General features: G+C 39.0%; 1 protein-coding gene across 4 annotated transcripts in view; it reads left to right on the top strand.

The window, feature by feature from the left end:
• The first annotated feature begins 11,677 nt into the window (after positions 1–11,677).
• Positions 11,678–23,101, top strand: part of ZDHHC21 (zDHHC palmitoyltransferase 21) — a 76,767-nt gene continuing 65,343 nt past the window's right edge. For 2 of the 4 annotated variants that reach the window (XR_002176327.3, XM_019934849.3), the window contains exons 1-2: positions 11,678–11,829; positions 19,069–19,197. The gene's annotated coding sequence lies outside the window, so the exon portion shown is untranslated. Of the gene's footprint in view, positions 11,830–12,512; positions 12,532–19,068; positions 19,198–23,101 lie in introns of those variants that run through there. The other 2 variants (XM_033858084.2, XM_033858085.2) reach the window with 2 other exon arrangements.

The following is a 23,101-nucleotide window of genomic DNA, read 5'->3' on the forward strand; positions in this document are numbered from 1 at the left end:
TGTATATTCTACAACACATCAAAGCAACAGGATACGTGCTACACAGATACACATGTGACATTTACATCAGAATATATCATACCCTTCGGTGGTCAAAGACAACCTAATTGGCCAAGGTATGGTCATGAGGATAAAACTGTTAAGCATTAATGATATCCCTGCTGGTCAATATATTTTGGTGCCAAAAGCTCTTGAGCAGCTGTCTAGCTTGCAATTGCCTAACCTTGATTATGTAAACCCTTCTCTGCCAATTGGACTATCCTTCTCCTCCTTACACACTTGCAAATCCCTTTTATCTATCCTTGCAAATAGACTCTCCAGCCCAAGCCCCAAACAATCATCAGTTTTATTCAAACTCTGCTCTGCCCTTCCCTCATGTGTGAATTCAAGATGAGGTAGATGATGGTTGTTATCAGAAGTCACATTCAAAGAGTAGCAGCATGAACCTCACAAAATTGTCCATATTCCATGGTTTTTATTAAAAAAAAAGGCAATTTCTAACTGTTCAACATAATACATGGCAGCATAAGAAACTGAGAGGAAACACACAAATATTGAACAATCTATTAAGTGCCAGATACTATGCTGTGTCTTTTATATATAATATAATTTATGTCATACATAAATACATAAATTATACAATGCTCACAAGAAGCAAATGAGGTAATGGGACTTCCCTGGTGGGGCAGTGGATAAGACTCCACGCTCCCAATGCAGGGGGTTGGGTTCAATCCCTGGTCAGGGAACTAGATCCCACATGCATGCTGCAACTAAGACTTCTTATGCCACAACTAAGGAGCTGGCAATCCACAACTAAGGAGCCCTGGAGCCGCAACTAAGGAGCCTGCCTGCTGCAACTAAGGAGCCCATGTACTGCAACTAAGGAGCAGGCGAGCCACAACTAAGGAGCCCGCGAGCCTCAACTAAGACCCAGTGCAAAAAAAAAAAAGAATCAAATGAGGTAAGTAAATACCCTACTTTATAGGAGAGGAAAACAAGCCTTAAAATTTTAAGCAACTTGCCTAAGATCATGTGAGGCATATTTTCTATTTGTACTAAAATATTTACCTATTTGTTGTTCGTCAATTTAGATTTAACTCTTCTAGGTCTCTTGCCTATTGGCCTCAAAGCTAATTTTTTTTTTTACCTCTGGTCTAGCCCTCATATTTGATGGGGCAGTGATGTTATCTCTTGAAAGAGAAATCATCCCTAGGTCAGGTTCTCAGTCAAGCATTGCCCTTATTGGCAAGCCCCCTTATCAAGCTTGGTCTCATTTTCCTCCTGTATAAAATAAGGCTGGTAATGATTACGTCAGAATTACTGTAATGATCAAGTATAGGTAACAGCGCATCAGAGAGCTTTAGATCCTGTAAAGCTAGGATAAATTCACTCTTCTCTATTCAGACCTTTAAAAAAAATTGTTTTGAGAAATTTAAAAGATAGAGAAAAGTACAAAAAGCAATATAACAGACACTCAAATTCTCACCACCAGAATAGTTAACGTTTGTCATCTCGTGCTTCTTGTCTATTTTCTTAAAGAAATAAACCATTTCTCATGTAAGTAAAGTCTCCTTTAACTACCGTGCTGAGTTCTATCCTCCAAGACTCTGACCGCTCAGTACTTACCCCACCCCCCAAAATTCTTGTTTACACTTCCAATACCTTTTATATTTTTGAAAAGGTACATAAACATCCATAGATAATACATAGTATTATTTTTGTGAATGTGTTCCTTTATTTGGCAGGTATTTATTTGTCCACCAGCTTTGTGCAAGATATAGGTGTATAGTTGTGTCTATAGCGAGGAAGCAAGTCACACAAGGTCCCTGGTCCTCTAGAGTTCACATTCTAGTGGGAGGAGACAAGCAATTTGAAAATCAATCAATTCGTCAATCAATCAGCTGAAAAGGTAAAATATCAGATGGTTGTAAGTGATATGCAAAGAATGAAAATAGAGGAGTGTGCTAGAAATCAGTTACCTTAGACTGAATAGTTTCTGAAAGGGTGACAATAAAGCTGAGTTTTTAATTACAAGCATGATATTCTATATAAATTGCTCTATGGTTACTCTTCTCTCCATATAGGATTCTGGTGTGTTTTTACAAAAGTTTTTAGAGCTGTTTTTTCCCATATATTTTATCTCTATTCTAGGAAGTTGGCATTAAGTATTCCCTACAGAGGGTGGTTAACTTAGCTTTGATAATTTATCAAAGCTATTGGTGTACATAGTCTCCTTAACCTGTCAATTTAATTCCTAATTAAGAATGTTATGTGTTCTCTGAACTTTTACTGATCATTTATTCTATACATGACACTATTCTAGGACCCTCAGTTAACCAAAGATAGATAAAACACATTTCCCCCTACCTTGTAGCTTATAATATAGTAGCAGAGAAAATATATGCAAATTATAAAGCAATAATAGTGAGCAAGTCCTGTATAATTATTATACACCTTTGTTATTCTTCCATTTCTAATATGTTTTATATTTTATATATTACATTATTGTAATGTATTATTAGAGATATCAGATATATTTCTGTATATATTATAATATCATGTATTTATATATTCTGAGATTGATATATTTGCATGTATACATGTACATACACCTATGCCTACAATGTATAACTTTAATGTTTTGTAAGGAATAGATGTTTATTACCTGTAAAGCTAAATAAATGAATTTTGGGAGATGCTCTTGAAAGGATAGGTAGGGTACATAGCGTGGGGCGCTTTGAAAGGCAGCCACCAGGTCTTAAGCATGTATTTGGTAGGCCGTGGGGAGTTTTTGAAGGTTTTTGAGCAGATTAGATGGTAAGGATTTACAACAGTAGCTTCAGAGGGGCTCATGACCCACCTGAAGTGTGCACAAATATTGTGGATATGGACATACTTCAGGGGAGATCTCCAGAACTTTCCTCTGGTTCTACAAAATTTCCATGAGCCAAAAATTTTAACAGTGGGGCTGGTCAATTGGAATGGAGAGAAAGCATGGAGGCCAGAAGAGCTGGAAGAAAGCTTGGAAATCATGTGCACAAAACTCTTCTGCCTGAATCTCAAGAAAGTCACATTTCCATGTCAGGAACAGCAGACAAGTTTTAAGTGTAAGTCAGTGGGTCCTCTTCACCTTGTTTAATCTACTGTTCACATTCAGGAGTTGGCAATGGTGAAGTGGGTGAGTAATAATACCTTGAGCAAAGGAATGGACTTTCCTGAAATACTAGTTTTCCAAAGCCAGGCCCCACTTATCCACCCACATATCCGGGAGAGAGCTCAGATTTTCATTTTATTGCCTTCCTCTCTCCTATTTTGTTTTGTTCCTCCTCCTTTCATCCAAAAGAAACAATCACCAGTGACCCATCTCTGGGTGGGGACTTGGGTTAATGTTTCTCAAGGAAATGATCACAACTTCCTCTTGTCTACCAGCTAAGGGAAACACACCTATTTATGTTCAATATACAAAGAACAAGAGTTTCCAGTACATGATTCTTTATAAGTCACTATTCCATTACTAAAGGAGACCTGCATCCTGCCCAAACCTCAGGCAAGAAATAGATAAATATTTAAGTGGATACACAGATTTTACATCTTACAGCAGAACTAAGGATGCCTCCATCAGGGGCCCTGGGATCCATGGGATTTAGTAATCTTTGACCATTACAAAAATAATATCCTGGAGCTTTTCAGGACCATGAGAACACAGTGTGAACCTATCATGGAAGGGGCTCCCCCATGTGCAGAGATTGAAAAAAGAGGCTTTATGTCCCTCACTCTCCTGTTCGTCTGCAGAGGAGATCATGAGTCCTGGCATAGCTCTAAGGAAAATGGCAAAGCAGGTGGAATTTTCTTTGGTGTCTACTTTTCCTTCTTTCTGCCTCACCCTTGAGCTCCCTTCCCTCTCTCACCTTGATTTTAGGATATTCAAATTATCTATAGTTGCCCAGGGCTCCTAATTCATGTCCATTCATCTATGTAGCTCATCAGCGTATTCATCCAGTTAACATCTATTTAGAATGGATTAAGCGTCAGGCACTGGGCTGACCCACTGGGGTACCAGGATGGCTCTGACAGCTTCCCGTCCTTAAGGAGACAGAATTTACTGACTGGAGAGTTTGGGTTTCATTGTACAGGTAACTAGTTCTTAACCTTGGCTGTGTATTAGAATTATCCATGAGCATTTTAAATACAGAAATTCTGTTCTAATAGTTGGAGGTAGGGGCTGGGTACAGCAGGTAATAGTCGATATATTTTTGAAAGCTCCACTGGTGATTTTGCCACCAGGGCAGATAATGAGTAGGTGGGAGCCACTGCAGAATTCTGGTCACAGGAATTCTGAACACTTGCTCAGACTTCTTCTAGAACAAGAACATCATGCTGTTCTCCCAGACCTTCTTGATCCTCCTGTTGTTCTCCACCAAAACTCTCTTTTAAGTTCTTTAAATTTCATTTTCATGCAATTTATGAGTAGCATTACTCTCACCCGGTTAACTAAATTCCACTTTGTTGCCCACAGGAAATAGAGGTGTTTAATTGAGTTGATTTTTCTCCCCCAAATCATTTCCTCTTTTTCTCTTATACCTATTGCATGTATGCTTCCATTAGCATTTAGCACTGTAATTCAATAACTCTCATATTTTAGTGTGTCTAAAACTTACTTTGGGTGCTCACAAGCAATGTGTTTTTCGTTTCACACCCAGGGCATCCGATTCACTGGGTCTGAGATATGTTTGGGAGCCTGCATTTTTTCCACTTTTTCATTATGTAGGTTTTCAAACGTACCACAAAGTTGGAAAAAAATAGATCCAAGAATACCTCCGTAGCCTCCACCTTAATTCAACAATTGTTGTTTGCCATATTTGCTTTATCTCTCTGTATGAATGTGTGTATGTGTGTGCTCACTACATATTTTTATATTGTTGAACCATTCAAAAGTAAATCACAGATATCATGACATTTCACCCTTAATACTCCAGTATGCCTCTCCCAAGAATGAGGATGTTTTCCTATGTAATAAAGATAATGATATCATTATCACTCCTAAGGAAATTAGCAATATTTCCAACATGTTACCAAGTTATTTGCATTTTAACTGATGTCTCCTGGATCTAGCTCACTCTCTCAAGTATAGAGGTGGAAATTTCTGACTTTATGGTGGGCTAGTGGAGGAGATCCCAGGGGAGCAACCAGGACTTATGAGACAACCCAAATAAGTCTTGAGTTAGCTCTGAGTAGATTTCACAAATCAGGACAGGCCAATGTCCCAGCTGGCCAGAAGACGCATTCCACTTGACACAAAGCCTAAGAGAAGCCAGACAGGTCATACAACTCCTAGGGTGCACTCCCGCACACTGGCTTGAACTATAAGAAAGGTGAAATGTTGTTTCCTGCCTTGGGAAACTTCAGAGAAAATCCTCCTGCCCTTATGTTTAAAATAGAAAGTTGGGTGGTGAGTGTACAAAAAGGTATCTACAATCATTAACTACAATCCCAGTTTAAGGGATAAGATTGGTTCCGTGGAAATGATGTTGAATGATTCTCTGCTGTGATTAAAGAGTTAAAATTGTGGTCCAGTGTCAGGCTTCAGGGGAGCTGTAAAGGACAGGGATGGTGGGAGTGGTAGCGTGATACTTTTGCATGCTTGCTAATATCGTCTCCATAAAACAGCATCAACTGCTGCTGCTGCACACAGTGTAAGTTTAACATGCTCCTTTAACATTTACAGCATGCCCGTAGAAGATTTCAGTGATTTCTGTGGCAAGTAATGAATGACAGCACAACCATAATCAGACATCTTCAGGAAAAAGTCTCTCAGAATGCTGGTATTCACAAATCCAGACCCAAGGATGATTCCTGGGTTCAGGATTTTCTAAACCTAAGGTTGGCACCATTTCATTATTGCCTACATGGTTCTGTAGGGTCATATCTCCAGGTTCTCCCCAAACAGCAAAAGTGGACTAGGAAAAGGTGATGGGAACAAGGGGGTCACTTGCTAGAACAGGTATCAGCTTGGGACAGACTTTTTGTTTTTGTAATGCAGTTACAATGAAAGTTACTCCTTGACTAAGAGAGCAAAGAACAAAGATATCAACAGAAGTGTGTGTGTGTGTGTGTGTGTGTGTGTGTGTGTGTGTGTGTGTGCGTGTGTGCCGTGCATGTCTATCAGTTTGGCAGGTATGGCTATCCAAAGCAGCACAGGTATTTAATAAACCCAAGATGTGGTCAGCACATTCTAATAGTACATCAGTCTTTCACCATCGCTTGCACTGAATTCCTCAATTACGCATTTGCTTGCCCCATGCTCTTCTCTACTGTGACACTCTGAGCCTGCATTACCTATGGAATTTTCCCAGGCATCTCTGTTTGGTGGTGCACCCATGTCAATTACACTTTTTTTTTTATCACCTAAGGCTACAGCTTCCTGCTGTGGCACTGCAGGGTGTCAAAAGGTGAAATGCCTCCTGGCCTCAATTTTTTTCATCTATATTAGATGTAGATTCCATGAATCCAAACCAGGTCTGTTGAGTTAGTATATGTAGAAAACAACCAAAGTAAATCCTCTAAAGTGTTTTACAGCCATAAGTACTATTATGCAGAACAGCAGAAAGTACTATTTTTATTATCTCTGGCATCTGGGTTTTCTTTGAAGGACTCAGAAATTGTTTTATCCCCCTAGTCAACATTATCTCCACATGAGCCACGTGGGCTGTCCTTTTTAGTCTCTTCATCCCCTTTCCTAGTGCTGAATATTCCCCTATTTTCTTCCCCTTTCAGAGAGCCCAGCACCTCCTGTTCTTGTGTCTGCACAAAGATGGAAGCCATTGAATTTGAGCTCTTAGCCTCCCTCCTCTCCCCTTCAAGATTTCCCACTTGGTCACCCTCTGGCTCTTCTTTGCTCTGACTTTGAGAATTAAGCAGCTGTTTCTTCTCTACCAAAGAAAACCCTCCTATTTGGACTCTTGATTCTACTGGTGCTCCTGCCTTTCACTTTGTTTAAGCTCCCAATTCTAACTTGTCTTCCTCTTCTCTGTTTTTATGGTCTTGTCTTGTCGGTTTTCTCCGTCTCTTTCTGCTGTTTTCTTTATAATAACATCTCTCGATGAAAATCTCACTCAATCTTTCTCTGTCATGCAAAGAGGTCGGCATCATCAAAATTGCCCTATTTTTAATACGTTGTTTGCATCGAATCAGAGCAGAACTTGCCATCATCTTTCTAGACCCATTTTATTTCTGTCTTGGAATTCTGTTAATCCCATTTACTTAGAATAAGCTGTTTTCTGAAAATACCACTCACAAAAATAGTTTTTAAAAGCATTTAAAAACCTTCTATCTCAATCCATATTTCTCTAAAGGATGAAGGATCAGGGGGATCTGCCCAAAGCATCACTTCCTCCCATGTTGCAAGAGTCCACGTGTGAGACTGCTGAGTCTCATTGCTGAGAATGGCAGCTACTTTGCTGTGCCTTTGACACAGAAAGGGAGACCTCTTTCCTGAAGAACCTTGACTTTTGAGTCCTGACAACAGGTAGCTTTCATTATCAAATGGGTTCTTAAAACGTACTCAGCCAAAGACTACCAGGAACAAGTCTGTAGCATGAAAAAAAAGCAGATTTATTGCCTTGGAAAAAGGGAGGGCACATCAGAGGAGTGCCTGCCGCTAGACAAGCAGGAAGAGGTAGGCATCTTTTGTGAACTGGGCTCTCACTGAAGGACTTTGAAGAAGGTCTAAGGGAAGCAGGGATCAGTTTTGCATTGGTTGTTTTGAGGTACGAGTAGAAAAAGAGGCAATTAACTAGGAACTGGGTGTTTTCATGAAGTGAAGGTGTCAAGATGACTGAGCAATTGGGTATCCCTAGTAAGAAATGAAAATAGCACGTGGTCTGGGGCATCACTGGTCAGTAACCACCCAAAGAGAGGGTCGTTATTGTAATTTCTAACTGCTCCTTGATCTTGGCAGAAACAGTGTTTTCTATTAACGTTGCAGCTGCCTTCAGCTGTGTCTGTCCTCCCAGCCTGATTAGTGGCAGGGCTTTTTTCTTTTTTTCTCTTTTCAGTCCAAGTTGGTTTTCCCTCTTTCAATTCCAAACAGATTTTCAGCATCCCAGACTCTAAACTCACTGAAATACATTTCCCCACCTAACCAATTGTAAGTATTTGGGTTCATCTTGATTTAACTTAATAGAAAACTCTAGAGCAGACATCAAGCAACCTTAAAAAGTTGAGGCAAAGCCATGTGGTTTCACTCCCAGGTTCCAACTTAGGATATTTAGAACTTTTCCAAATGCCCCACCACTCTGCCTTTTGATGATGCCACTGCCCTCACAAATAGCCTTTCTAGATTAGAGCAGGTCTATTACCCTACTCCGAAAGCTTAATGGCCCCTCATTGGAAATCTCATTGTCTTTGAAGCTCACCATGATTTGGCTCTGTTCTACCTTTCCATTCTCCTCTCTTTCTATGTGTTTCACATTTGAGCCACATCAGAGCGACCCTTGTACTTCTACACTTCCATGCCTTTGCTTACACTTTCCCTCATCCTGGAGGGATCCTCTGTCCCAATCAAAGTCCTATTCTCACTTATCTGAAGCAAGAAGTTTCTCCAGGAAGCCACTCCTGAATCAGCCTGTTGACACTACCAGCTGCTTCTTTAGCATTCCCATAGCACTTTGTTTATGCCTCTGGTTAGCATTGCTTTTCTTCGGTCTCCTAAGAACGCAGTGTTTTTTAGAGTTATCCGTGATATTTGGGGGGAAAAGTGTTATTTTACCGACTCTCTACGTCCTGGGGAACATAGAACTCTCTACGTTCTTAACCTGAAGTTCATGACTTCATGTCTGGGGACATGGGAAGGTGAAGTATCTTGTGAAACTTTATGTATACGTCTGTATGTACACGTTATATAATTGTGTAACTTGTTGGGAAGAGGGTCTACAACTTTCAGCAGATGCTCAAAGAGATGTGTAACCCCAAAGAGGTTAAGAATAACTATTAGAATATTAGACTGTTGTGGAATGGGCACTCTGCCACTCAAACAGATGGGGGAGAGGAATACAAACAACCCAGAAATCATGAATGTGCATCAGATGTGGGTGCTTAGGGCATGGTACCCAGCTGGGCAGGTGGAGAACTCTATCCACCCAAAGCTGCCAAGGGCTACTTGCCAGTACTGATTAAACTCTGGACTGTACTTTCACTGACTTTAGGAAATTGCAATAAAATTCTGTCCTCCCCCGTCAAGGCACAGCAGCACAGTCATTGGCTGAGTTTGTCCACATAAATGCCCTGACCGTGCCTTTGCTGAGAAGCCAAGTTGGCAGTGGCAGCAATGCCACTTGTCCTCATCTACTTTTTCTATTCCCAGATAAATTTTAGTTTGATTAATAATCACATTTCAGTCTGTCACAGGCACCATGAAGACTAAAATTCTGGAGGGAAAAAGTAGTGCATGACATATATCTTTTCTCCATCCTTAGACTAAATAGAAAAGCTCCTCAAAAGGATTATATGATGCCATATCTTCCTATTCTCTCACTTTAACACAGGTGTCTAAGTATATGGGTTGCAAGACAATACAGTCAATGTTGAGCATGAATGAGACAGCTATGACCTGACCTTCAGTGCAAGAGACAGGCCCTTGATGATACTGCCCATGAGAAAAAGACTCATGATTTTGAGAATGTTTTTCCTGCCACTTCTTCCATGCCTTTCTTAGAAAAGTCTCTGTGGAACTGACTTGACTAATAACAGGTTAGCATTAGAAAAAGGCATGAAAAATATGTACACTTCCAATAGTCATGTGCATTCACATGCCAATCAACTAAGCCTCATTTTGGCACCTGTTGAGATCATTTGCCACAGCTTATTCTCTCCCACAAGGGTATGCAAAGAGAGAGCAAAAGAATATGCTATTCAGCACCAGGGTTTAGGGGGCAAAACTCCATGTTTCCTCTTCCTCAAAGTGACTAGTTATCATTATTACTTCTTTCTTTTCAAACAAACCCAGTTACAAAAATCCTACAACAGCAAAAGCATTATGAAAATCAATGATAATTCTTCCAAAAGCAAGTGTGACTGCCTTCAAACCTAGCTATTCGTGAGCGAAGGAGCTTACTTCTCAATCTGAAAAGCAATAAAACTTGCATATAGTCAAATCAACCCCTACCAATGAGTTCCTTTGGGATTAACAGATAATATTTTAACTCAGTAATTTTAAAATGAGCATGCATTAGAATCATCTAAAAGGCCTGTTAAAATACAGATTGCTGGGCTTCATCCCCAAAGTTTCTGATCCAGTAGATCTGGGGTGGAGCTGGAGAATGTGGATTTCTCATGAGTTCCGAGGTGATTCTGATGCTACTGGTGTGGAAACCACATGCTGATAACCACTGATGTAGGACTTTAAGGTTGTGAGGTATTGGTAATTAATTCAGAAACCAGGACATAACATGTTTTAAACTACCTAGTAATACAAGGTAACATAAGGGTCCAAAATAAGCTACAGTGTGTGTGATATTGAGAGAGAGGGAATTCGGGGCTGGCAGGATTTGAGCTGACTCCCAAGTCCAGATGGAATTAAGATCATCAGAGAGGAAGGTGGAGGGCATTCTAGGATGGGCAGAAGAATCAAGTTAGTTAGAGGTAAGACTGGAGGGGTAGGTAGGGACCAGTTTGTGGAGAATGGCTTTCAATGCCATTCTATAAAGAGTTCAGATTTTATGTAGCAGGTAGTATTTCTTCCATTCCCACATTATTCCTCTCATGGCATGCAGTCACAAAGCTCTAGTTCCAGGTTACTGCAAACATTTTAACCTTCCCAAAGTATTGTTCAGCTGAGGTGAGTGGGAAGAGGGAAGGTTTTAGCATATCTCTGATGTTTGATGAAGATACGAATTGAGATTGGGAGTTGGATTATTTGCAGTGTAGAGTCAATTTATTTTTCCTAGGTTGGAGGGATGGGAAAGCCAGCAACTTTTGGATGGCATCTGAAACACTAAGTAAAGCTTGTTTCAGTATGGATTTTGGTTGCTGACAGGAATACGAAAAAATCATGGATGTCTTGGGCAACTGTGGCTCTTGAAGTGGGCAAGACCATTCACTAGAGGCCAGTGCTTTTCAATCTTTAAGGTGCACATGTAGGAATCATTTGTAGATCTTGTTAAAATACAGATACTGATTCAGCAGGCCTGAAACGGTGCATTTCTAACAAGTTCCCAGAGGATGCTGATGCTGGGGACTGCAATTTGAAGCAAGGTACCAGAGGACATCCAGAGCGCGTTAGGGGTAGAGAGGCCCGTGGGGCATCCTTCCCGAAGTACAGAAGGAGGATAAATGCTATCCTTAAAGAAAGGCCCTTCTCCAGTCACTCAGGAGAGCGGGGACAATGGTGTGGAAGGAGGAGGAGAGCGTGGGCAGAGCTGGGAAGGTGGCAGCCGGGGAGGGCGGCGGCGCCGAGGTGCGTCAGGTACGGGTGTTCGGGTGATGGCTGTCCGGCAGGGCACATTGCCGCGGCGCGTCTCCGCGTGCTCGAGGCGCGATTTCTGGTCTTTAGGCCCTCGGCGGCTCCCATCGCGGCTCCCGGGCGCCCAGCTGGGACCGCGGCGGCGGCGGCGGCAGCCGGTCACTCCACCGCGCGGGCGGCGCACACCTAACCCGCCGGTCCCGGCGCTCTGGCTCCCGGAAGCGGAAGGGGAGCGCGGCCCGGCTAGGGCGGTGGCGGCGGGACTAGAGGAGGAGGAGGAGGAGGCGGAGGGGGAAGAAGCGGAGGTGGAGGGGGAAGAGCTGCCGGCGGCCGCGAGAACAGCGGCGGGGAGAGGCGAGCCCCCGGCGCCGGTGAGTGTGTGCAGGCGCGAGAACGCCACGGCCGCCCCCCCGCCCCCGGCCCCTGCAGCCCGGCGCCCGGCCGCCCGCCCCTGGCTGCGCCCCTGTTCCGCGCCCTGTTCCCTGCCCGCACCTGCCCTCGCTCCCGCTCAGAACCCCGGGTCTTCTGCGTGCCCTGCCCGCCTGGGGCCTGGCCTTTCTCCCAGCATCTTCAGCCAGAGCTGCAGCCGCCCGCCAACTGCCCCTCCTATAACTGGTGGTGGGTGGGTTCGTGCTCCAGTCAAGATGATTTGGGGTAGTTTTTCGTGTGTGTGTGTGTGTGTGTGTGTGTGTGTGTGTGTGTGTGTGTTTAATTAAAAAAAACCTTTGCCCTGAGTTTCTCGCGTGTGAACTGTAGTTTCTCTCTCTGTACCTGCGCCCGGAGACCTGCGTAGGGATCTGGGATTTATCCTTGCCATCACAGCCTTTCATTCATTTCCAGATCGCTGGGTGAGGCTTCAGAAGACTTGCAGGAGGAGAAATAGTTTGCTCCTTTACTGACCTTCTGCCTCCCTCCCCCAGATTCAAGAGTGGTTTTAAGAAAATGGCTTATGGATGGCAGCAGTTTGCACTTGTTACCATTCACTGTAACAGACCGCTAGATTTTAACTGGGGAGTCCATTTAAAGTTGTGCTCTTTCTCAAGCTGTATTTGGAGCGTATTTTAAGATCCCTGGTGAGTCAGTGGAGGATGTCTGTATCTCTAGGACTAAGAAAACCTGACCAGTTTATTACTTGAAAATATTGCTATATAGCAGTCTATAAAAGTACAAGAGAAAAAAAAAATCAAGGTCGTTGTGAGCAGGTCATAAATCATAGTGTAAAGTTACAGTATAAAATCATGACAACTAACGATAATTAAGCATGCAGGTTAAAAATATTTGTCAGATGGATCCAAGGCCTAATATGTGTACTTTAAAAAATTCACTGCCTTCCTTGTAGTAAAAAGTAATAATAATTATCATCTGATGATTGCTTAGTATATGCCATTCCTGAACTAAAAGGCCTCTGGTGTAATATCTTGTTAAATCCTTCCAACTCTTTAGATTTTATTTATTTTAAAGATAAAATCCAGAGAGATGCTTTATTTTGCCGTAGGTGTGCTAAGTTGTCATGGCAAAAAAGATTTTTGAAGAGATGAGAAATCAGTTGGAAAGAAGGAACCAAATGATTTGGTGTCGTGGAAAGAAAAACTAGATTTTAGTTCCATTGCTGTCACTATTTAGCTGTGGGGTCATGGGTAGGTCAGTGACCCATGCCATTTTTCATCTATACAACCAGGAAGTCAGGATAAATTCTTTAATGCTTATTTTAGCTTTCCCATCCTTACTTGGCATATGCTAAGTTTGTAAATAATTTAAGACCCTTTAACATGTTAAAGTTACTTTTAAAACATTTACCTGAAGAAGTATTAGTAAAATTATATCAAAATATAACCAAAAAATGTATAATTCCATACTTTTAGAATAATATTTGGTGTAGTACTATTCCAGAATTCCTCATTTTGGAGGTAAAACAATAGGATTATATTAAGTCCCTTCAAACTGTTGTGACTTCTGTTAAATTTAACGTACTTTCGAAGCCGTAGTTGGAATAAATGAACTAGAGCATATTTTAAATAAAACGGTGTCACATTGCCTATCTCTGGGGTGTTTTACTTAATAAAAAGAAATTTAAGCATTTAAAAATGCAAACATGTAACCATCAGCTTAACAGGTATGTTCTAAAGAAGTAACCAGTGAATCATAAAATTTTTTACTTATTTACCCACTGCCTGATTTCTCTAATTCATAGAGACTGATTCAGAACCTGTGGAAAAGCACATGGATAGAATAATGTCGTGTATTAGTGAAGAAATGAATTTAGAAGTCTAGTAATGTCTCCATGGAGCTTTTTTTCAGGAATTGTAATTGAATGTGAGTCAATAAAATCTTTTTCAGTGTAGAAGGCTACATAGTGGCGTTATCAGTACTACCAGGCATAACAGGGAAGGCGGAGGAAAAGCTCTTTTTATTACCAGGAGGTTGTTCCTTAAGCTCAGTTTTACTTTTATATTAAGGAATGAAGACATTTTATATTACTTTAGTAAAACATTAGGGCTCAGTTTCAACTTTTCAAATGCACTAAGTATAAACGGCATCGTAGCATGTAGTAGAATAATCAATGAATTAATACCTCTTATTAAAGTTGAAAATGTTTTGCTTTGAATAAGTAAAAACTATAGGTGAATGACATGAAGAAAAATGGAAAAACACCAGTCTTGCTTATTATCAGAGTAGTGATTTTTTGTTTCTTTATTGGAGTATAATTGCTTTACAATGGTTTGTTAGTTTCTGCTTTATAACAAAGTGAAATCAGCTATATACCTACACATATATCCCTATATCTCCTCCCTCTTGCATCTCCCTCCCACCCTCCCTATCCCACCCCTCTAGGTGGTCACAAAGCACCGAGCTGATCTCCCTGTGCTATGCGGCTGCTTCCCACTAGCTATCTATTTTACATTTGGTAGTGTATATATGTCCATGGTCTCTCAGAGTAGTGCTTTTTTTGGTTAAGAATCTTTGGTAAATTGAGTTAGCCTAGTTTAAAAAGCATATCTTAATAGACATGAAATAGCACTGCTCTCCATGGTAGCTACCTTCCCCAAAATATCTTAAAGTGATGGTAGATTATTTACTTATTTCCCTCTTTTGATGTACCATGGGAAGAAACGTGGTATTTTCAAAGTTTGTCTTCTGCCTTTTAGGCCTCTTCTTTCCCTGTGCTTTTCCTCTCAGGTAGATTGACTTGATCCATTTAAGAGACTGAATAGGTTTCTGCTCTCTTCATCTCTCTGTTGCTGCCACTTCCACAAAAGGGCAAGTTAGGTAAAAATTAGTATTTTACTACTCACTGATTCATTCAATTTTAACTTAATGTGCTCCACTGTGATCTCAACCAGGCTTCTGATTTTAAGCCTTTTATCTGTAATTATGGAATGAATAACTTTTTTACCTGCTGCAGGATTTTCAACTTCAGCAAGCAAGGAGAGATTTTTTTTCTTTTAGTGTTATTGGTTTTAAATCATGTCTGCTCTGGTAAAGCCTGGTGTGAAGGAAATCTAATTTAGCCTTTTGGTTTGTGTGTTCTTTTTTTCAATCTGTTCTTGGTGCAGTGGGTACTAGATAGAGGTAAGTAGCTGGCTTGCCTTTCCTCATGGAAGAACATGTCTGATTCACACCCAGGAAATGCCAGAGTCTAACTTCTGGCTTTTACTGTAGCTGAAGTTTTTTCCTTGTGCTGTTTTTGGAGCAAAGGTTACCCGTGCCTTCTGTTCCTACCCTGCATTTAACTCCAGTTCTTCCCTTGCCTGTCCTGTCCTTTTTCCCACACCCATACCTTCCTAAATGAAGAGCCCTGCCTAGACATTTTGTACTGATTGAAACAGTATTTGGTAGTCTTTAATTCATATCATCACACACCTTCCCAGTTATTTTTGCTTTTTGTTGGGAGATTCTGAAGAAGTGTGTCGTTGTAGTGCAATACTTTTAATAAAGGTATTAATTTACATTTTTTTCACTCACGAGGCGGGTACACAGAAGAGCAACAGCTTACGTTCAGTTCTGCCCAGAATATAGTGATTTAAAGACTTGTTCTAGGAAGTGGATTCTTGAAACCATTGATGGTACAGGTTTGATATGCTTTGACACTTTGTCTACCCACATTTTAACAGTCTTCCTGGAGAACTGAGCAATTGGGTCAGAATTCCCTACTTTAATTCTGCATTCTTCCTTAGCTTTTGAAATCACGTCCTGGTTTTCTGCCATGCTTCATTGCTTAATTTCCCAGTCCTTCCACTTTTACCTGAAAGAGATTTAGTTTACAGGCTTTAGTTCAGTCACTCTATTTTAGATCAGATCTCTATTTTTGGTTTTCTGCTTGAAGAGACCTCACACCAGCCTTGTGGAAATACAACCTCCCTACATGCTTATAGTGTGATGCGAGGGAAAAGGCTGTGTACTGTCCTATCTGAGGTTTCTCATCTCTGAGAAGTTCTCAGACTTCAGTGTTAGAGAAGGTAGGCAGCTGGGTATAGCTAAATTGTATTTAATGATGGTGACCCAGAAACACTGTTTCATCCTGGAGTTTGTAAGACTAGATGTACAACTCATCTTTAGTCCCCCCTGTCCTCCACCACCCCCCACAAACGCCCCTTTAAAGTTGCCATTGTTGGAGGTGCTTATCATTTGCCAGGCAATTTCTCTTTTAAGTATGACAACCACCTTGTGTGTTGATATTTTTATTACCATTTTAGAGATGGTTAAACCGAAGCTTGAAAAGAAACTGAAGTTTGGAGAGCTAATAAGAGGCTGTTTCATAATTTGAATGTGGCTCTCTTAAGTGTCTGTATAAGATTAATTTCCTACTCTATTGAAATAAACTGAATACCTCTGATATTTTAAAAATTGGATTACCTCTTTGGCTAATTATTAAAGACAGCTATATCCTGATATTTTAGGTAGAATTACTTGACCAATTTTTCAGAGTTGATAAAATCAGAAATTAAATAGCTGTATAAATATGTAAGATTCATTTTAAGCTGCAGTTATAAGGTTTAAATTTTATATATTTTAAAATTATATATATTTGTATATTAACCATTTTGTTTTGACCCTCGGGGAGGATTTTTTTTTTTTTTTTGGTTTGCCCTGTAAATTGTTGATTGCAGTCTCAGATGTAGCAATGTTAAAAATACTTAACATTTTGTAGTTATAGAGCTTTGAGATATTCTTTGTTATCACAAAATTTCTTGAGTTTTTAAGACTAGAATTGCTTTTATATCACGTGGGTGAGATTTGATTCCACAGTGATGGCGATGCTGAACTAGATAAAACGTTCATCTCATTTTGGATGCTATGGCTGTGATGTAGTTCTGATAACTGTAAATGTAAAGTAGGATTTTTTCCTTGATTTTAAGCCAGTGAGTGACTAGGGTTTGACTCATGGATGGTTGACTTGTGCTGTTACCTAATGTTACTGATGGAAACTACTGTTTTGCTGCAACAGTAAGAAGCCACCCTAGAGTCATAGCTTTAGCAGAATTACTGACTTTGGCCATGTTTCAGAGCACTTCATCGTACCACACTTAATTCTGCTTGAGATCTTTTCTAGAAGAAGATGAATTCATTCATTGCCACTAGAGTAGCAGCTCCTTTACTAAATCATTCTGTATTTTGTCTCTAAGAAGCAAATGTGCAGCCAAAGAGACCACTTTAAATTAGCTTAGAAAGTTAGAGTATAAACAAGTTATATATATATCACAATCTAACAATCATGGACCATAGAAAAAGTGACCCTGGGAGAAAGTACAGTTTAAAAAAAAAGTCTGTAAGGGGAATGGAAATGTAATGATAATGATTTTGATGTTTTTTTCCACATCCTCAGTATGTAATAGATTCCTATTGCTGTGGTAAGCAGTATGCATAACAAACTCACAACTTGTCCTTTATCTCCTTTCTTGGAGAATGGTACCACCATTCACCAAGACCCTAAGCCAAAAACTTGGGCGTCATCCTAGCATCTGCCCTTTGCATGATTGATCACCACGTCCTATCAGTTTTACTCATTAAGTTCTTATTCTGCCCTTTTCCAGCATACCTCCTGTCTTAAGTGTTCCTTCCTTACCCCCCTCCCCTCCCCACTTCCTTTAGAAGTTACTGTTTTTGGGGTACTTACCATGTGCCCTCATTTCTCACCTGAATAACCAGTAAGCCTAGCTTATTCCATATAGTCAGTCTTGGAGCTTTATCCATCCACCCAAGTTCATTGTTCAAAGTGTTGCTCTTCTTTCCAAAATGCACATTTCATCATGGCATTCTTCTGCCTTTAATCCTTCAGTACTTTCCAAACTACTTTCTTCAGGGTGAAGTCCAAACTCATTGGCATGGTTTAACAGTGTTTTTTATTCTTAGATCACTCTCTTCTTGTAGGTCATGAAATCAGTCTAGTAGGCTGTGACCAGCATTATATATTTTTATTAAAGTGAAATATAATAAAATAGTACAGTATCAGAGTACGTCACATATAGTCAGGGTGAATATCACTTCATTAAACTTTTTCAGTTATATATTTTATATATGTGAAATATATACTCACATATCTCATATATTTCTGTGTATATATTACCAGATGTCCTGAACTATATTTCTTAAAGATGCTTGTGGTCGAAAGGTTAAACGCGTTTTATCCCATTCTTCTATATGCAATGACTCTAGTCATTTCAGTTTACTTAGATTTTCTTTGCCTGCCCTTATACCTTTGCGTACTCTGCTCTCTTGTTCAGAAGAGCCTCGATTCTTCATCCACAGGTTTTGCTCTCTCCAGAAATCTTTTCCTGATGGTAACGTACCAAAAGAAATAAATTTTTTATTGCAACCTCGTACACACAAATATTTACATAACTGAAAAGTTCCGTGAACCAATACCCTTCCTGTATGAGATGCATTATTGCCCCCTTGCCCTCTGTCTTACTTTGTCTTACTTGGTATTGATCATGTCTGTTTACTAGTTTGTCTCTATTGAGAATAGGGATGGTCTCTTTTTTATCTATACCAGTGCCAAGGCGTAGTAATATAGATAGTGATAGAATTAGTGAGATACTGAATCAGTATATGTTTTCTAGAACTCTTTACAGTATTATTGTTTAAGCCTGAACTGTAGAAACTAACTTTAATGGTTGATTCTCTTAATGGTTTCATTATAGGAGGATAACTTTTTTCCTTAAAACATTTAAACTAATATGTGCTTCTATTTTAAACTCTTTATTTTATGTTTATCAATTGTGATTAGACAGTCCAGGCCTAATATCTTGATAGATATTACATTGGATTTTGTCACATCAGTGACCTCAGAATGTATTGTCATTTTGTGATTTGTGGTCAGTAAGTTTGATGAAGCCCAAATGCTGGACATGTAATACTAATTTGATTTTATGGGAACTGAGTGGTTTCAAAAGAGAGAACATAGAACGTTCATGTATAATGGTAATCAAATAAAGATTTTGGGGGGCTGGCTGGATTAGATATGAAAGCATAGAATTAAGTGGAGTTGAATCATTTTATTTCTAAATTTAAACTTTTTTTTTGTAATTGACATTTTTTACAGTTAGAATATTTAGTTGCTTACAGTTTTTATCTTTGTTGTGAGATATTATTTGTTAAACCATTAATAGATTCGCACGGAGAACTGCTCTTGAGGAGAGATCCATTTGTTGGGATATAATAAAAAGAATGAATCAAGATAAAACCTCTAAATGCAAGTACCAGAAAAATTACAACACATCTCAGTGAATTTGCAGGTGGTAAGTGCATTTAATTTTAATGGGAATATGTTTCTGAATTGTGCGGCGTAGTATCCTTAAAGTGTTTTGTTTAGATGAATTTAACAATCTTTCATTTGCAAAAAAAATGATAGTTGCTTTATGTTTATATAAAATTTTCGTATTATCTTTTAACTACACATTTTCTTAAATAAGGCTTTTTCCATAGAGAAAAAAATCTGTAAATAATACAAGTTTCAGAAACATCTTCCTGAATTAGAAGTTTTATATGGCTTTACAGCTGATGCTTCTGTGCTGCATTTTTAAAGATATTAATTTTAAAAGCATTTCATATAAGGATAATACATAGTGATAAAGAGACGCTAAAAGTAAAAATTTTGTTTGTGAGGTTGTAGTGTCAAATCACACCTTATTGGCTATCTTTATTTTTCAGTTGGTCGAGAAGAATTTAGAAGTACATATGTCTATTAATAAACTTACATGAACACATAAATATATATATAAAATGTGACAGCATTCCTTCTCACTACTCTTTCCTTCCTCAGCCCAGTGGTAACCACTGTTAACAGTTTGGTAGATGTGTTTTCTTCCACCCATACAGAAATTACTTATACATATTTTTTTTCTAACAAAAAAAGAAACATGTTATACAACGTACATCTGAATACCCATCACCTAGATTCTACAACTAATATTTTACTGAACTACATCACATACTCATCCATCTCTCTGTCCACACATCAGTCCATTTTTTGAGGGGATCCATTTGAAAGTAAATTGCAGACATCAGTATACTTCCTTCCCCCTCTCCCCAGTCAGTTTACATGCGTATCAGCAATGGATGAGATTGTCCTTTTCTCTGTGCCCTTTCAACATTGGGTGTCACCTGTCTTTCTAGAATTTTGTCAGTACGAAGGGTAAATAATATACCTAGTGATTTCACATTTTCCTAATCAGTAATGATTAACCACTGGATTTTTTTTTTCTTCTGTGAATTGCCTCTCTGTGTATTTACTTTGTATGACTCTTACTAGTCATATGGTATATTCTTTTTTTCCAGGGATGCTTTGTCTTTTAATTTTGTTTCTGGTGTGTTTTGAACTTCAGAAATTTTAATCTTTATGTGGTCAAAGGTGGCTTATGGGTCTTGTTGAAGATCTTCCTCATTCTAAGATTATAAAACCACTTGCTATATTCTTCTACTAGTTTTGCTTTTTATTTGGAATTTTGAAGAGAAGGAGAAATCACTGTGAACTAAGGTGCCAGGAAAAATTTCATATGGCGAGTGAGATTCAAATTGACCTTGAAGTGTGAGTTGAATTTAAATAGAGTAGACAAAATGGTAGAGACATTTTGGACAGAAGGAATGAGAGAGGGAATATATTTTTCATATTCATGGAACAATAATAAGACCACTGGCTGAGGTGGCGAGTCATATAAAACTGCAAGTTTAGAGATATTCATTTGGCTCCATTTCTTGTAAATTATTTTGGCTCACTTTTTAAAATCTGCATTCTGGTGTTATAGTTTTCTGTCATGCAATAGTTTTCTGTCACTTTCTTTTCATAGTGACTTCAGTATTCTTCCTGAGGAAAATATGTGGTGAAATTTTGTTGCCTGAAAAGGCAAAAAAGGGAAAGGTGGTTTCCTACCAGAGTAGTTTGAACATTGTGAATATTTACTAGTCTAGTTTATTAGAGTTGAGTTATAATTTCTTTAAAAAAAAAGTCGTGCTGTAGTAATTTACATCATTAATGAAGTGAGGGCACTCAAGTATAGTTACCAGATATCAATCTTCAAAAATGTTGAAATACCAGTGTATCCACTAGTTACATCAAAGAGTTATGAGCTCACCATTTAATATACAGATTAATATGTTGGATTCTCTAGCTGATGCAAGTATTTACAGATGCCACCCTTAAGACTGAGTAGCAGCATTGTGTTCAGTTTGGTTGTTGCTCAGGATGTGTAATAGTTTCTGTTCAGCCGTGAGCCGCGCCTGGTAGATAATAACTGAGTGGAGTGATCCTGCAACTTTACCAGTTACACGTTTCTGGTTGTAATCTGATTTGGAGCTCTTGGAAGGCTACTGTTTTCTTTTCTACAATCTAGTTGTAAGGATTATGTGGCACTAATTATGTGGATTAATTTTCACTACTCAGGTATTTAAAAAAGTATTCAACATCTTATTTGTTCATTGTTTTATTTTTCTCTCCTTAGCGCACTTTTCCTTGGAGATGCTTGTTCTTTTAGAGTTTGTTGTCTGTGTATGTTTATATCCAGGAAAAACAGACACATTTTTAACTATACTTTTCATTTATAGTTTCTGTTGTGAGGAACTCTTGCAGTGATAAGAAAAATTTGTTATTCTCTGGTAGAGGAGAATAAAAATAGAGTTTAAAAAAACAAATGAGTGTTTGATAATTTTGCTACTTGTTTTGCTGGCTTGTATGCTTTTCTGTTTCTAATACTAATACATTTAGAAATAAGCAACGAAATTACTCTGTTCTCTATAGTTACTAGAATTCATTGTCTGTTTTTTTAGTCGTGAATGGAACTGAAACATTAAAAGAAAGAAAGTACATGAAGTTAATGATATTGAACATGTTGAGAGACAGAGCCTTCTGTCATTCTTTTAGCACTTGATGGTTGGCAAGACTATAAAAATAAACATTCTTTTTAATGTTTCTCTTTTTAGGTATGTTGATAGCTTGTCATTTGTATTTGAGTTCATTTAGCTTTTAAAATAATCATCCCTAGAAAATTAAATCCTCTGTGACTTTCCTCACTTTAACGATACTGATAGGTCTTTTAATTTTTAAATTAAAAGGTAATGAAGTTCAACTTTTACTTTTTTAAAGGCCTAGGCATTATTCCTATTTTAAAATTCATACATAAGTGCTACTGAGACCATATCTGATTTAAAGAGTTGGGTGGTGAGTTTGAGTTCTTGTCTTTTTTTCTGCTGTCCCAGTGTTTCCAGGTTCTAGGGATAACAGGATAGGGGTATTCTTTTAAAATTAATCCTTAATCTTTTTTTCTTTGTTCTGGTAGCTTTGTAACTTTAAAGAACATTGGCAAGGCCTCTAAAGGGTAGTACCCTGAGGCTCTTCAACTGATGATAAATTATCCTTAGAATGAAGTAGTCTGGGATATAAGCTGGAAATCTGGGAGTCATCCTCCAGAAGCTTACTGGTTTGATTCTGTTTCTTCAGTTGATCTCTCCAAAACTAATTTTGGCTTTTGCCTTCTCGTAGCCTAAATGATCTTTGTCTTTAATTTCATCCTCCACACCAGAGCTTTAATCCTTTATTTAAAATATAAACCTCATTATGTTACCCGCCTGCTTTAGTAGCTTTCCAGTGCCTAAGAATGGCATCTTTATATCCATCATGATATAGCCCTTTATTTCTTACCACTTGCTCTCCACTGAAAGGTTTGTGATTTATCATGGCAGTTTGTAATACCTCCTACAATTTTTACTCTTGTCTACCTCCTGCTCTTCCTTCTGTTTGCAGTATTGTTGTCACTTTTCTTTGCTTGGATAACTTTTACTCTTTTAAGATTGAACTCGGTTCACTCCCCTGCAGGGGGGTCTTGCCCTGATTTAATCAGTCCCCATCTTTCTGTGCCTATAGTAAGATCTTGTCCACATCCCTGGAATGTATTATATTAAACCCATTTTATGGCTCTTTTCCCAATTAGACTGTTAGTTCCTTTAAGCAAAGACCATGTCTTATTCATCATTGTATCTACAGTGTCTAGCAAGTGACCAGTATATAGTGGAGGCTCAATGAATATTTGTTGAACTGAGTTCAGCTCATTGCTGTACATTGAAGTCTTAGTGAAGCTCCTGGATCCGTGGTTCCTGGATACCCGTCAGCTGTATCGAGACACCTGGGGAGCATTTTAGAACATTTTATAG

The sequence above is a fragment of the Tursiops truncatus genome, chromosome 6, assembly GCF_011762595.2.
Source record: "Tursiops truncatus isolate mTurTru1 chromosome 6, mTurTru1.mat.Y, whole genome shotgun sequence".
NCBI lineage: Eukaryota > Metazoa > Chordata > Mammalia > Artiodactyla > Delphinidae > Tursiops > Tursiops truncatus.